Source organism: Mangifera indica, chromosome 6, assembly GCF_011075055.1.
Source record: "Mangifera indica cultivar Alphonso chromosome 6, CATAS_Mindica_2.1, whole genome shotgun sequence".
NCBI classification, from domain to species: domain Eukaryota; kingdom Viridiplantae; phylum Streptophyta; class Magnoliopsida; order Sapindales; family Anacardiaceae; genus Mangifera; species Mangifera indica.
In genome coordinates this window covers 17,548,278-17,564,302 of record NC_058142.1, presented here as the reverse complement: position 1 = coordinate 17,564,302, position 16,025 = coordinate 17,548,278, and the positions used below count along the sequence as shown (strand labels likewise).

The 16,025-nt window shown below is 34.8% G+C and overlaps 1 protein-coding gene across 1 annotated transcript in view; it reads left to right on the top strand.

Moving 5' to 3' along the window:
• Positions 1 to 7,591, top strand: part of LOC123218832 — a 37,610-nt gene extending 30,019 nt beyond the window's left edge. Inside the window, exon 11 of the transcript XR_006502758.1 lies at positions 7,327 to 7,591. The gene's annotated coding sequence lies outside the window, so the exon portion shown is untranslated. The remainder of the gene's footprint in view (positions 1 to 7,326) is intronic.
• Positions 7,592 to 16,025: the final 8,434 nt, after the last annotated feature.

Below are 16,025 nucleotides of genomic sequence, written 5' to 3'. Positions count from 1 at the left end.
GTAACTTGCAAAATAAAATTTATAATAAAATATAATAAAGAAATTGTATGCAATGGTGGTTGTGTCGTTAGTGAGCTGATCCGCTAGCATCCTTACTTGCACCATCATCACGTCTACCTACAAACAAACAAAAAATGCATGAGTGACAAAACACTCAGTAATCACACCAATAATCGAACGTTCTTGGAATATCCCTTGATAGCTTAATTGTCTCTTTGTCCATTTAGTTTAATGTCCTGGACGCCTTTTACAACCAATAGCCCATTGCTTATAATGCTCTTGGGTAAGATATCCTAGACAACTCTTACAACCAATAAACCATTGCTCATAATACTTTCGAGTAGGACGTCTTAAACTCCTTTTACAATCAACAACTCATTGCTCATAATACTCTTAGATAGGATGTCCCAGACGTCTTTTACAACCAATGACCTATTACATATAATACTCTTGGGTAGGATGTCCCAGATGCTCTTGTAACCAACAACCCATTGCTCATAATACTCTTGAGTAGGATGCCTCAAATGCCTCTTACAACCAAAGACCTATTGCTCATAATGCTCTCGAGTAAGACATCCCAGATGCCTCTTACAACTAACAACCTATTGCCCATAATACTTTTGGGTAGGATGTCTTAAATGCCTTTTACAACCAAAAGCCCATTGCTCATAATGCTATTGGGTAGGACGTATACCTTCTCGTTATGGAGGATGACTGTTTCATACTAGAGGATTATTGTTTTCCTTATTTATGAGGGATGATCATTCCAAGATAGAAGGGACAACCATTCTCCTCTGACCTAATCCATGCATGCCCTAATATTCAATTTAGTTAAATTATCAATCTACCTAGATTCATGCCTGTGAACTTCATCTTCTACCTTGCGATTGGATAATCATCCCTCTCATGAAGGGATTGAAATTCCTCACTTTTACAACTTCCAAAACCTTGTCATTTTTTATGGCGGTTCGACAATCATCCTAACATTTCACTAACATTCCTAATTCATCAAACCAACCTTTGATTACCAATATCAAAGAAGAGCCATATGAAATTATAGAAACATCGAATGCACATCACACAATCATCGTATACTTAACAATTTCACACCATTACATTTAACCACAATAAATCACAATGGCAACAACAAGCCTAAACTACACATATACTTATGAATTCTTATTTAAAGATGCCGTGAATTAATTAAAGAAAAAGACCGACGTTGCTTAAGTCTTCACATAGCAAGAATCCAATGACAGCTCCCAACGCTTTCAATCCTTTTTGTGCTCTATGTATAAGTGAAAATAGGGTTAATAACGCATAACCCTAATCAAAACGCAAGGAGGAGATTTTATAGTTGTTGGATATCATGCATGGGACAACTGTCCTTTCTAGTGGAACAAACGTTCCTATTATATGTACTAAAAAATTGTGCAAGCACGCTTTGAATTTGCTAGCTCATAGGGATGGGTGTCCTACAAGTTTGACTTTTCCTTGGCTTTGAAAACGCAACGTAGTCAATAGTTTCAAAATACTTAGTTCCTTTTAAAATGACTAAATTACCCTTAAACATACCTATGGTTGATACATTTTTTCCCCCTTAAAAGAATTTTATCCTTGAAATTCACTAGAGCAACCAAGGGTACTTCTGTCTTAAAACCTCCTTGATCTCGCAAGTAGCCTCCTCAATTTGATGGTTCTGCCACTGTACCTTTGCCAAAGGAATCTATCAATGTCTGAGTGTTTTAATTGTCTATCTACAATCCATATTGGATGCTCTTCATAAACCAAACTGTCATCTAACTATACATCCTCGAGTCGAACTATTTGGGATGAGTTATCCCAACACTTAATGCAATAGCAACATATAGAATACAATGTGAATTCCTCTCATGCTTGCTAGTAGTGCAAGTCTATAAGCCACCTTATCGATCCTTTCTATAATCTTGTAAGACAAAATAACAGGGTGTTAACTTCCCCTTATATCTAAAACTCATCATATGGTGGTACCATGCAATCTTTACAAAGACATGACCACCCATCTGGAACTCCAAATCATGTCTCCTTTGATCCGCATAACTTTTTTATCAATCTTAGGCCTGTCTCATTTTCTCTTAAACCAATCTCACTTGGTCAATCATTTATTGGGTCACTTGGGTCCCAAAACCCTTACTAACTTATCTCTCTCCCCTATGTCATCCCAATGTAATAGAGATCAACACATTTTCCCCATAAAATGCCTCATAAAGAGCCATTTGAATGATTGCTTGATAGTTGTTATTATATGCGAACTCCATCAGATGTAAAACATCTATCTAATTCACCTCATGGTTTAATCAACATGCCCTCAACATATCTTCAATTATCTAGTTAGCCTTCTCTATTTGGCTATTTGTTTGAGGGTGCTACATTTATCTGATACTAAATGATAAGTGGTTACCAATGCCTTTTGTAGGCCTTGCCAGAAAGATTAAACTAATCGAGTGTCTCGGTTTGACACAATCCTCCCGGTATTCCATGAAGTTTTACCATTTCTTTGACACAGACTTGCCTCAGTTGATTAGTATCCTTATTGTTTTTTACTGGAATAAAATGTATTGACTTAGTCAACCGATCCACTATGACTTATAAAACATTATATCCACCTCTTTGGTAGTCCTACTACAAGATCTATAGAGATCTCTTCCTATTTTTACTCAGGAATAGTTAAAGGTTGGATGCTCAGCTTTGACCTATTGACAAACCATGCATCTCGATACAAAATCTGTTTCTGCCTTTTTCATGCCAAACCACTAAAAAACTCTCTCAGATCCTAATACATCTTTACACTCCTAAGGTAGGTAATGTAAAGTACACTATGTACATCGATCAAAATCTAAGTCCTCAACTTGTCATCTTGAGGAATATAGACTTGGTCTCTAATCTCAAAAATCCCATTTAGTATTATAAAATTTGGCTTTTATTCATTAGCAACTTGCTGGATCAACTATGCACACTACTTATCAGTGGTTTGTCTAACCTTGATCTCAACAAGTAGGGTTGATTTAATATCCAACCTAGCCAACAACCCTGTAACCACCTCAATCTACTCATGTAAGATGTTTTGTTGTAACTCAAGGGATGTAGTCATTTGAGACAATACTACCTTTTGACTCAATACATTGGCCACCACGTTAGCTTTACCGGGATGATACTTGATGTCTACATTATAATCCTTAACAAACTGTAACCATCATTGTTGTCTTATATTTAGCTCCCGTTAAGTGAAGAAATACTTCAAACTCTTGTGGTTTGCGTACACGTTGGTTCTTAACCTATACTAATAATGACGTAAGATCTTAAGGGTAAAAACCATCATAGCCAATTCCAAGTTATATGATATATACCTAATCTTGTAGTCTTTCAATTAACGGGAGACATATGCAATCACTTTGCCTCGCTACATCAAAATAGCCCCAAGTCCTTGATGTGATACATCCTTGTATAGGTTATCCTCCCACCGTCAATCGATAGAGTCAAAACTAAAGTTGTGGTCAACCAATTTTAAATATCTAGAAATTATCGTCACAATCTTGAGACCACTAAAATGAACATATTGACATGTCAAGTTGGTCAATGGTCAAACCAATTTAAAAAAGCTCTACGAACCATCGATAATATCTAGCCAACCTAAGAAAGCTTCAAACCTCTTTAGCCAACCTTAGCCTCTACCAGGTTATCCTAGTTCAATCTTACTCAAATCCACTGATGTACCCTTAGCTAAAACCACATGTCCCAAGAAGGTTGCTCGATGCAACTAGAATTTAAACTTGAAAAATTTGGCATACAACTGTTGATCCTTTAATCTTTATAATATCAACCTCATATGTTGCTTATTTTCCTCATGAGTCCTAAAATACACCAATATGTTGTCAATCCTTTATAGTGGGTATCTATTCTTTACTGTCACCTTGTTTAACTCCCTATAATTGATACACATGCATATCGATTTATCCTTTTTGACAAAGAGGATCAGCATACCCAATGACGAATGAATTGGTTGGATAAACCTATAATCGAGCAATTTCTGTCATTGGTTCTTTAATTTCTATAGCTTTGTTAGAGCCATATGATAAGGTGTTTTAAATATTAGTGTTGTCCCTAAGCCAGTTTGACACCTAAATCCACTTCCCTCTCTAGTGCTAACCTCGGTAAATTATCATAAAATACATCCAAAAATTCACAAACTAAGGAGGTGCCTTATACACTTGAAGCTAACTTTGCATTGGCTTTATTTCCCATATATGCCAAGTACCCCACACATCTCTTGTTTAACATATTTTATGCCTTGACATTACTAATCATCATTCTAAGTACTTGGCCTTTACCAAAGGTGAACTTATCTCCATTTTCAAAGTTGAACTTGACCTTTTTCTTTCTACAATCAATCTCAGCTCTATACCTGCTGAGGAAGTCCATTCCTAAAACTATCTAAAAATTGGGCATCTCAAATACAATCAAATCCACTAGTAGCTCTCAACCCCTTATTATCATCGTTTGTCCCAAAAGCATAGTGTTGCTCAGTATCTTATCATCATTAAACATCTAAATACTAATATGATTAACCACTATAGGCTCTAATCTAAGTCTCTGAATTAGACCCGAAGCTACAAAACTATAGGTAGCATTCAAATTAATCAAAATATAAACTGAAATAATATGAATGAACAATTGACTTGCCACTGCGGTTGGGTTGACCTTAGCCTATACCTGAGCCACTGTCTAGCTAGCCATATCTCTACGAACAGAGGCTTGGTTAGCCCTATTGAATATAACCTATAAACCTGAAACCCTTTCTTTCTCTACTTCATGCTAAATAACTCTTTAGGACGAGACCTCATGACATTAGTCAATCTGTACTCCAAATTAAAAACCCATTTGAAATTGACTCATGTCATGCTTTCCACAGGGTAGGTAGTACTTAAAAGTTGCCACTAAACCTTAGCATCTCCTATAAGTAGATATGTAACATACTTAACCGTCTTTAGGTCAATCATAATGAACACAACCATGACTTCCTCCATGCCACTTATCCACTCAAGGGCCTTAGTCAGATTCATGGTAACCTTGAACTCTAGTAGCTAATGTCTACTTGTTAACTCATATATTGGATGCATTTGACCTCTCACATTTGACATCTACTATACTGTAGGCTAAATCAATTGTTAGGTAGGTGACGATTAGATTGAAGTTGTCAGTGCCTTCGTTAAATTCCTCATACTAGCAGATAACTTATGATACTCCTTTAGCGCCTCCTATATGATATTTCTGATCTTAAACACCTTAACCATCCTTGGTGTTAAGACTGATACTAGAACTAGTGCTGGGGTAGGTCGACGTTGGTATCGGTATAGAGGCAAGAGTCTCAAAGTGACTTTCCTCTAGAATGGTGGCATTCAAATGGCTGAATTTACTTATTTTTCTGTCTTTCTTTATAAAACTATTCCCAAGCTTATAATGATAATCACAATCATAAAAACAATAGTATAATACTTACAGAGGTCATGTTGCAAGAGAGATCAATGTTGCATGGGCCACCATACTTATGCACACAAGGTTCTTTAAAATACTCAACACCTTTAAGGTCCCAAAACCATGCTTTAATGCCAAAAATGTAACACGTCATCTCAAATGATACCTCTAATGGTAATTTGCTAGGATGATATGTCACAGATGTAATAAAAACTCTTATAATTGCATTTGCAAAAGTAATTTTATGAAATGTCTTAGTCAACTCATTTCCTACTCATCAAAGATACTACTACCATAGATCAACTAGAGAAATTATATGTTAGGTAGCTTGTTAGATTACATGGGATACCCAGGATCATAGTATATGATCATGATATGAGATTTGTATCAGCTTTTTGGAAGAGTCTCTAGAGATCCTTGGGTATAATTTGACATTTAATACAACCTATCATCCTTAAACAGATGGTCAGAAAAAAAGGGTTAATTAGATTTTGGAGGACATGTTGAAAGGTTATTACTTAGATCATAAAGCTATGTGGGTAGAAATTTTACATTTGGTGAGTTGGCTTATAATAATAGCTACCATACGACTATTCAGATGACACCTTATAAGGCATTGTATGGTAAGAAGTGTCGTTTTCCTTTCCACTGGGATAAGATAGGGGAGAAAGATGTGTTATCTCAATCCCTTAGGCCCGAGTTGACCCAAAAAATGATCGATGATGTCCAGTTAATCAAGTAGAGAATGAAACAGGCTTAGGATTGACAGAAAAGTTATGTTGACCATTAACGCTAAGACTTGGAATTCAATATGGGTGAGTTTGTATTTGTAAAGGTTGCTCAATTCAAGCATTTGATGAGATTTAGACAGAAAGGAAAACTAGCTCTTAGATATATTGGTCTATATTAGATAGTTGAGAGAATTGGTAAAGTGGCTTATAGATTGGCTTTACTAGCCAGTATACGCTAGATTTATAATGTATTTCATGTCTCATTTGAGGAAGTGTCTTGGTGATCATTCCCAAGTCATGCATACAAATGATATTCAGTTATCAGAAGACCTTAGTTATGAAGAAAGACCAATTCAAATACTTGACAAGAGAATTAAACAACTAAGGAATTGACAAATTTCTCTGATAAAGGTCTTATAGAGAAACCAGAAGGTAGAGGAGGCTACCTAGGAAATAAAGTAGACCATGAGGGAGAAGTACCCAAAGCTATTTTTGTGAATTTTAAGGATGAAATTCTTGTGAGAGGGGAAAAGTTGTAAAACCCTTAAGTACGTTTCAGGGGCATTTATGTCTTTTGGTTTTACTTTGAGATATTTCCAGTTTTAACTATATATGTTCAAATGTATGTATGTGTGTGTGTATATATATATATATATAAGACAAAAAAAGAGCTCTTTATGCCTATTTCCATCATCTTCTCCTGTCTCTTCCAGAAGAAAGCAACCTCTTTCATGTTTTTTCTTTGTTTTTGGAAGGAAAGTGAATGATTTAAAGGGTTTTGAATGAAAAAGTAAGAGAGAAAGAGAGAGAAAGAAGACAAAAAAGGAGCTCTTTATGCCTATTTCCATTATCGTCTCCTGTCTCTTCCTTAAGAAAACAACCTTTTTTATGCTTTTTCTTTGTTTTTGGAAGGAAAATGGATGATTTAAAGGGTTTTGAATGAAAAACGTAAGGAAAGAAAAGAAGAGGAAACACTTTGGAGGCCTTAGTCACTAAAAGATCTCATTATTTTCCCTTTACCTATGTTTTTTATATTGGATGTATGTTATATGAATATGTTTGTGTGTTTTGGTGGTGATTTAAGGTGGTTTTGGTGAGTAAAGAAGAAAGACAAAGAGAAGAGACAACTTGACAAGTATTGGCTTGAAGCAAGGTAAGTGGAACTATTCTTGGTATGTTTTATGTTTTATGCCTTTGATTCTTTTTCTGTATATTATAAATGATGATTTTGAAGTTGAGAAATGGTGTTTTGCCATTTGAGGAATCTATGTGTATCATTTTGTTCATGGCAGAGAGTTAGAAAATATTTACAGTTTTGTCATTAATTTCATACCACATTTTGACTGTCATATCTGATGAATTATGAGTTTTATTATAGCTTGTTGGAAAGCTCTTTGAATCATCTTTTTAATGATATATAGTTTGTATGAATTGTAAATCGTTTGGACTGTTAAATTATTTGAACAAAAAGGATGCCTTACCAAATAAATAGTAATTACAAGTTATTGCCACTGATTTCGTCCCATATTTTGACTATGTTATTTGATGAATCATGAGTGTTATTATAGCTCGTTGGAAAGCTTTTTGAATCCTCGTTTCAATGATATATAGTTTCTATAAATTAAAAACTGTTTGAACTATTAAATTGTTTGAATAAAAAAACTGTCCTATCAAATAAACAGTAATTACAATTTTGGAAAGAAAGTAAAGGATGAGAAAAAAAAAGAAAAGGAAGAAAAGAAAAAAAAGAAAGGAAAGAATTGAGAGAAGAAGAAATGAAGGGAAATAAAGAAAAGAAAGAAAGGAAATTTAGGGCTTAGAAGTCAGGGGTCATCTTGAGAGAATTGTCTAGTGGGTTATGGATACGTAGTAGTATCCCACGGGCCTAAAGAGAAAGAAAGGCCCGAGCATGAGTTTCAAGTTTAGATGAAAACAAGATCAATAAGAGATAATAAATGCATGCTACGAACTATGAGGGGAAAAGGACTATTTCCCACCCATTTTTTAGGCCTATCTCAAACTCATACCCATGAGAGATGAAAAACCAGTTTTCCCACCCATGACCAAACTGCCATCCAATTTCTCAGTTAAGGATAGGGGTAAAATTGATATTTTACTGTTTATATTAAAAAGTTATAAAGTTTATTACTTTTCACCCCCTTTAAGTTTTAGAAACTAACATTTCATCTTTAACCAAAGTTTTTAAACTTTGAAAACTAACATTTTCACCCCCAAACCTAGGGTTTCCATATTTTTAAAAATGCAGCCGTCCCCCATAACTTTCAAAAATAGCAGTTTTATCTCCATTCTTCAATTTCATCATCCGATGTCATCACCGGCTTCCTCATTCTCTTAGTGCGACAGTGGTGGTGCGACGAAAAGATCTTCATCTCGTCGCACGGTGACAAAGCATCGTCCTTCGTCTATTCTTTTAGATTTGGACAATGCTTTATCGTCTAGATCTAAGTGATGAAGGGTCGTCTTTCGTCATCCTTTATAGTCGGAGATGCGAGATCGATGGAATGCATCGACCGTCAATGGTGGCCAGAGAAGGAAGCAAACCCTAGAGGTGAAATCTAAACTTTTTAAACTTTAAGGATGGGTTGAGTTGTTAGTTTTTAAAACTTGGAGGGGGAAATGGTGAAATTTTAAAGTTTTAAGGTTTTAAACAGTAAAATATCGATTTTACCCCTATCCCTAACTGAGAAATTGGACGACAGTTTGGCCATGGGTGGGAAAAGTGGTTTTTCATCTCCCGTGGGTATGAGTTTGAGATAGGCCTAAAAAATGGGTGGGAAATAGTCATTTTCCCAACTATGAGGGGGCACTTTATACTACACCATCTGCAGTAGGGCACATTCACAGTAAGACATATTCGTAGTAGTACATCTGCTTACAGTAGAGCATCCTTATAATAGAACATAATTCAGATTCAAAAATGGTGTAGTAAGAAAAAGAAAGAGAGCTTGAGCCTAAAAAAGTGTCAAATCCTTGTAGTTAGCTTTCAAAAAGTATCAGATGAGACATAATGTGATCCAAATAATAAAGGATGAGCCAGATTATTCTCTCAAAGAGAGATAGTTTACTTATTTCTTTCCTTTTTCTAGGTGTTCTTATCCCTCTCTTCCTTTCCTTTTATGATTGCATGAATAGGTGATCAAAGTAACTGCGAGGTAGTGTTAGGTTAGCAACGATAGATCTGGGCTAGGTAGATTATCTATAGTTTTTGTTACATGCGTATGATATTGTTGACTTTTGGCCCTATTCAAATAGTTGTACAATTGTATCTAGGGGTATGTACGTGGTTACTCTATGATCTCAGATGTTTCAGATGAGTTTTCATATGTGATCTATATATCTTTTGTTCATTTCCAGATTTTTAGTTTTTTCAAAATAATTTCTGAATGTTTTTAGCAACGAGTTTATTTTAAAGTTTTTTTTAAATAGACGCTCCAGATATTAATTCGTAATATTTCTCCTTCGAAGGGTAGTACTTCTAGGGAGGGATGTTACAACAGCCCAACTATTTCTTTGTCCATTTAATATAACATCTCAGATGCCTACCAAATGGACTTCCCAGACACCTCTTACAACTAATAGCCCATTGTGCATAATGCTCTTGGGTAAGACATCCCAGATACCTCTTATAACCTATGACCTATTGCGTATAATATTCTTTGGTAGGACATCCTAGATGGCTCTTACAACTAGCAACCCATTGCCTATAATAATTTCGGGTAGGATGTCTCAAATGCCTTTTACAACTAATAACCCATTGCTCATAATGCTATCAGGAAAGATGTCCTAAACATCTCTTCCAACCCGTACACTAATGAAACATATGTCTCAGACATCTTTTACAACCTATAATAATGCATAGACAACAAAATCATCATTTCTAGGCCCTCAGTATGATATACCTTATTACTACAAAGGAAGATCATTCCACATTAGGGGACGACCATTCCAGAATGGAAAGGATGACCATTCTCCTCTGACCTAATCCATACATGCCTTAATATTCAACTTAGTTGAATTATCGATATACCCATAGATATGCCCACAAACTTCATCTTCTACCTTACGATAGGGCGATTGTCCTTGTCCTAAAGGGACAGGCAGTCCTGGTCTCTACAACTTCAAAGACCTTGTTATTTCTAGCGGCAGTTTGGCAATTAAACAATCTAAAATCATCCTAACATTCCACTAATATTCTTAATTCATCAAACCAACCCTTGATTACCGATATCAAACAAGAGCCATGGAAATCGTAGAAACACTGAATGCACATCACATAATCATCGTATACTCAATAGTTTCATACCATTACATTTAACCACAATTAATCATAGTGGCAATAGCAAGCCTAAACTACACATCTAAACATGCCATAAATTATTTAAAGAAAAAGGAAGTGTGTCTACCTCTCCTCCGGCGTCTCTTAAGTCTTCATGTGGTAAGAATCCAACAATGTTTCTTTCCTCTGGTGGCTCCCAACACTCTCAAATCCTTTCTATGCTTTATGTATAAGTGAAAATAGGGTTAATAACATGTAACCTTAATCAAAATGCAAGGAGGAGTTTTTATAGTCATTGGATATCACACCTAGGATGATTGTCCCTTCAAGTGGAATGGGCATTCCTAAGATAGGTACAGTGAAAATCACGCGAGCTCGCTTTGAATTTGCTAGCTTATTGGGACGAGTGTCCCATAGGTTTAACCTTTTCTTGACTTTGAAAATTCAACACAATTAATCCTCTCAAAAGACCTGGATCCTTCTAAAATAACTAAATTACCCCTGAACATACCTGTGGTTGTTACAGGGATGTACTAACTCTAAATTCTTAATTTCTTACCATTGGAAAAAGGGTATATGTATATAATTCTATTTTAAATAATCATAATATTCTTGTTGAATTTGATCTCTTTTTTCTTTAATGAATGTTTTAAAAAATTGTTTTCTTTTGGATTTATTTATTTTAGAATAAAATTCTTTTCATAATATTTCTTTGTTTATTTCAAAATTTTTTATTACATCTATTTTTGGTATATTTTCAAAAGAATTGGTCATTTGAGAATAAGCATGAGACATTCTTTGCAAAACCTCTTCATAATCCCCTCGTGAAGGTGTTTGAAATATTTGAAAAATTATTTATCCTTTGGGTATTTGTTCTTATTGAGCTAGACTTAGGATTGAGAAACATGAAGATCTTTGTGGTTTATATATTTGTTTTCAGTTTTAATCTTGAAAATGAAGTTTGGGCATCATTAATACTTATTCTTGGTGGTTTGTTAAACCTAACTGTTACACTTTGATTCGGTTTCTCAATAATACTATATATTTCAATATTTTAAATTGACCTCGAAGCCTTTTTGGTTGAAGGGTGTAACTACTCTATCTAATCTCCAATCTTTAGGTAGAGTAATTTGATTTCAAGGTTTTTGGTAATGTAATATTTGACCTATTTAATTTTGCTTGGGTAAAATGGTGTGTCCCCTTTAGTCATGCCTAACAATTTTAGATTCATAGGCAGATTACATTAGTTTGTGTTGGACCTTATAAATACTTGTTATGGGTATTGATCTCTTTTTTGTTCTTCTTTCTAGGAAACAATTTTACACCAGGTTTTGGTATTTTGGAAATGTTCAAAATTCTAGTGATTTCTCAAAATTTTGATGAATATATTGACATTAAGAGAATAATGCAAAAATCCTTCACAATTTGAATTTATCCAAATAATAACCGTTGGGTCTCAAAAATTGATTAAAGACGGTGACACCCACATGGTTTTCCTACAAATAAAAGCAAGAAAAATAAGAGCAAAATACAAGATAAAAAAAAAAAACATGTTTCATAAAAAAAGGCAAGATGCAAATTATTTGCTTGGAGCATGCTAAAGGTGAATGAAAGCAAGTTGATGAAAATATTCACCAACAAAGACCGAAAGATGTGCAATGATTCATGCGAAGAATTCAAAACTTATAATAATTATACCTTATCAATAGTTCAAAGCTTCTAATATAAGAGGATTATATGTTCTCATAGATAACTAAACATTTATTTAATCTATCATTTCAGTTCAATAAAATTCAAAATTCAAAATTTCAAAGTTTTAATATTTATTTCAATATCTCAAAATATTTCAATTGCCTAAAATCTATGCTTGCCTATAGAAATCATAATACACACACACACACATACACACACACACATATATATATATATATGTGTGTGTGTGTGTGTGTGTGTGTCCACACCCGCGCATGTGTACATTTAAGAGGGCTAACCAAGCCTCTATTAATATAGATATGGCTAGCTAAACAGTGGCTTAGGCATAGGCTAAGGTCGACCCAACCGTAGTGGCGAGTCAATTGTTCATTCATATTATTCCAGTTTATACTTTAATTAATTTGAGTGCTACCTATAGTTTTGTAGCTCAGGGTCTAATACAAAGACTTAGATTAGAGCCTACAGTGGTTAATCATATTAGTGTCGAGATGCTTAATGATGATAAGATACTGAGTAACACTATGCTTTTGGGACAAACAATGATACTAAAGGGTCGAGAACTACTAATGGATTTGATTGTATTTTAGATGCCTAATTTCTAGATAGTTTTAAGAATGGACTTCCTCAGTAGGTATGGAACTGGGATTGACTATAGAAAGAAAAAGGTCAAGTTCAACTTAGAAAATGAATATAAGTTCACCTTTGGTAAAGGCCAAGTACTTAGTATGATGATTAGTAATGTCAAGGCACGAAAGATGTTAAACAAGAGATATGTGGGGTACTTGGCATATATAGGAAATAAAGCCAATGCAAAGTTAGCTTCAAGTGTAGGAAGCACCCTATTAGTCTGTGCATTTTTGGATGTATTTTATGATAATTTACTGAGGTTAGCACTAGAGAGAGAAGTGGATTTCAGTGTCAAACTGGTTCAAGGACAACCCCAATATTTAAAACACCTTATCGTATGGCTCTGACAAAGCTACAAAAATTGAGGAAACAATGACAGAAATTGCTCGATTATAGGTTTATCCGGCCAATTAATTCGTCATTGGGTGTGTTGATCCTCTTTGTCAAAAAGAATAAATCGATATACATGTGTATCAATTATAGGGAGCTAAACAAGGTGACAATAAAAAGTAGATATCCACTATCGAGGATTGACAACATATTGGTGTATTCTATGACTCATGAGGAAAATGAGCAACATATGAGGTTGATATTATAAAGATCAAAGGATCAATAGTTGTATGCCAAATTTTCCAAGTGTAAATTCTGGTTGCATCGAGTAACCTTTTTAGGACATGTGGTTTTAGCAGAGGGTACATCAGTGGATTTAAGTAAGATTGAAACTAGAAGAGTCTGGCAGAGGCTAAGGTTGGCTAAGGAGGTTTGAAGCTTCCTTGGGTTGGCTAGATATTACCGATGGTTTGTGGGGCTTTTTTAAATTGGTCTAACCATTGACCAACTTGACATGTCAAGATGTTCATTTTAGTGGTTTCAAGATTGTAAGGATAGTTTCTAGATGTTGAAAATTGGTTGACCACAACTCTAGTTTTGACTCTATCGATTGACGGTGGGAGGATGACCTATATAAGGACGTATCACATCAAAGACTTGGGGCTGTTTTGATATAGTGAGGCAAAGTGATTGCATATGTCTCCCCTCAATTGAAGGACTACAAGATTAGGTATCTATCATATGACTTGGAATTGGCTATGATGGTTTGTACCCTTAAGATCTTACATCACTATTAGTATAGGTTAAGAACCAACATGTATGCAGACCACAAAAGTTTGAAGTATTTTTTCACTCAATGAGAGCTAAATTTAAGACAACAATGATGGTTACAGTTTGTTAAGGATTATGATGTAGACATCAGGTACCATCTAGGTAAAACTAATGTGGTGGCCAATGTATTGAGTCGAAAGATAGTGTTATTGTCTTAAATGACTACATCCCCTGAGTTACAGCAAAACATCCTATATGAATAGATTGAGATGGTTACATAGTTGTTGGTTGGGTTGGATATTAAATCAACCCTACTTGTTGAGATCAAGGTTAGACAAACCACTGATAAGTAGTGTGCATAATTGATCCAACAAGTTGCTAACGAATGAAAGCCAAATTTTAGAGTACTAAATGGGATTTTTGAGATTAAAGACCAAGTCTATGCTTCTCAGGATGACAAGTTGAGGATCTGAGAGAGTTTATTGGTGGTCTGGCATGAAAAAGGTAGTGATAAATTTTGTATCGAGATGCATGGTTTGTCAATAGGTCACAGCTTTGTTCTTCTTTCTAGGAAACAATTTTAAACCAGGTTTTGGTATTTTGGAAATGTTCAAAATTCTAATGATTTCTCAACATTTTGATGAATATATTGACATTAAGAGAATAATGCAAAAATCCCTCACAATTTGAATTTATCCAAATGATAACCGTTGGGTCTCAAAAATTGATTAAAGAAGGTGACATCCACATGGTTTCCCTACAAATAAAAGCAAGAAAAATTAGAGTAAAACACAAGATAAAAAATACATGTTTCATAAAAAAAGGCAAGATGCAAATTATTTGCTTGGAGCATGCTAAATGTGAATGAAAGCAAGTTGATGAAAATATTCACCAACAAAGACCAAAAGATGTGCAATGATTCATGCGAAGAATTCAAAACTTGTAATAATTATACCTTATCAATAGTTCAAAGCTTATAATATAAGAGGATTATATGTTCTCATAGATAACTAAACATTTATTTAATTTATCATTTCAGTTTAATAAAATTCAAAATTCAAAATTTCAAAGTTTTAATATTTATTTCAATATCTCAAAATATTTCAATTGCCTAAAATCTATGCTTGCCTACAACAATAATAATATATATATATATATATATATATATATATATATATATATATATATATATATATATATATATATATGTGTGTGTGTGTGTGTGTGTGTGTGTGTGTGTGTGTGTGTGTGTGTGTGTGTGTGTGTGTGTGTGTGTCCACAGCCGTGCATGTGTATATTACATACTCATCGTCTTGCAAGGAAGTCAACTTCAAATTCAAATGGGAAAAGGACTATTTCCCACCCATTTTTTAGGACTATCTCAAACTCATACCCACGGGAGATGAAAAACCAATTTTCCCACCCATGACCAAACTACCGTCCAATTTCTTAGTTAAGGACAGGGGCAAAATCGATATTTTATTGTTTATATTAAAAAGTTATAAAGTTTATTACTTTTCATTCCCCTTAGGTTTTAGAAACTAACATTTCATCTTTAACCAAAGTTTTTAAACTTTGAAAACTAACATTTTCACCCTCAAACCTAGGGTTTCCATAATTTTCAAAACGCAGTCGTCTCCCATAACTTTCAAAAATAACAGTTTCATTCCCATTCTTCAATTTCATCTTCCGACGTTTTCTCTGGCATCGTCACCGGCCTCCTCTTTCTCTTGGTGCGACGACAGTGGTGCGATGAAGAGACAAAGATCTCTTTGTCGCACGATACGACGAAGAGACAAAGATCTCTTCGTCGCACCACTGTGAGATGAAAAGGTCTCTCTTTGTCACTCCACCCAGATGACGAAGGACGATGCTTCGTCATCCTTCATCGCTCGTTGAGTCATCCTGACGCGACGACGAAATGTCATCCTTCGTTTGTTCTTCCATATCTGGATGACGCTTCGTCGTCCAGATCTGGGCGACGAAGGGTCATCCTTCGTCGTCCTTTGTAATCAGAGATACGACATCGGTAGAATGCGTCGATC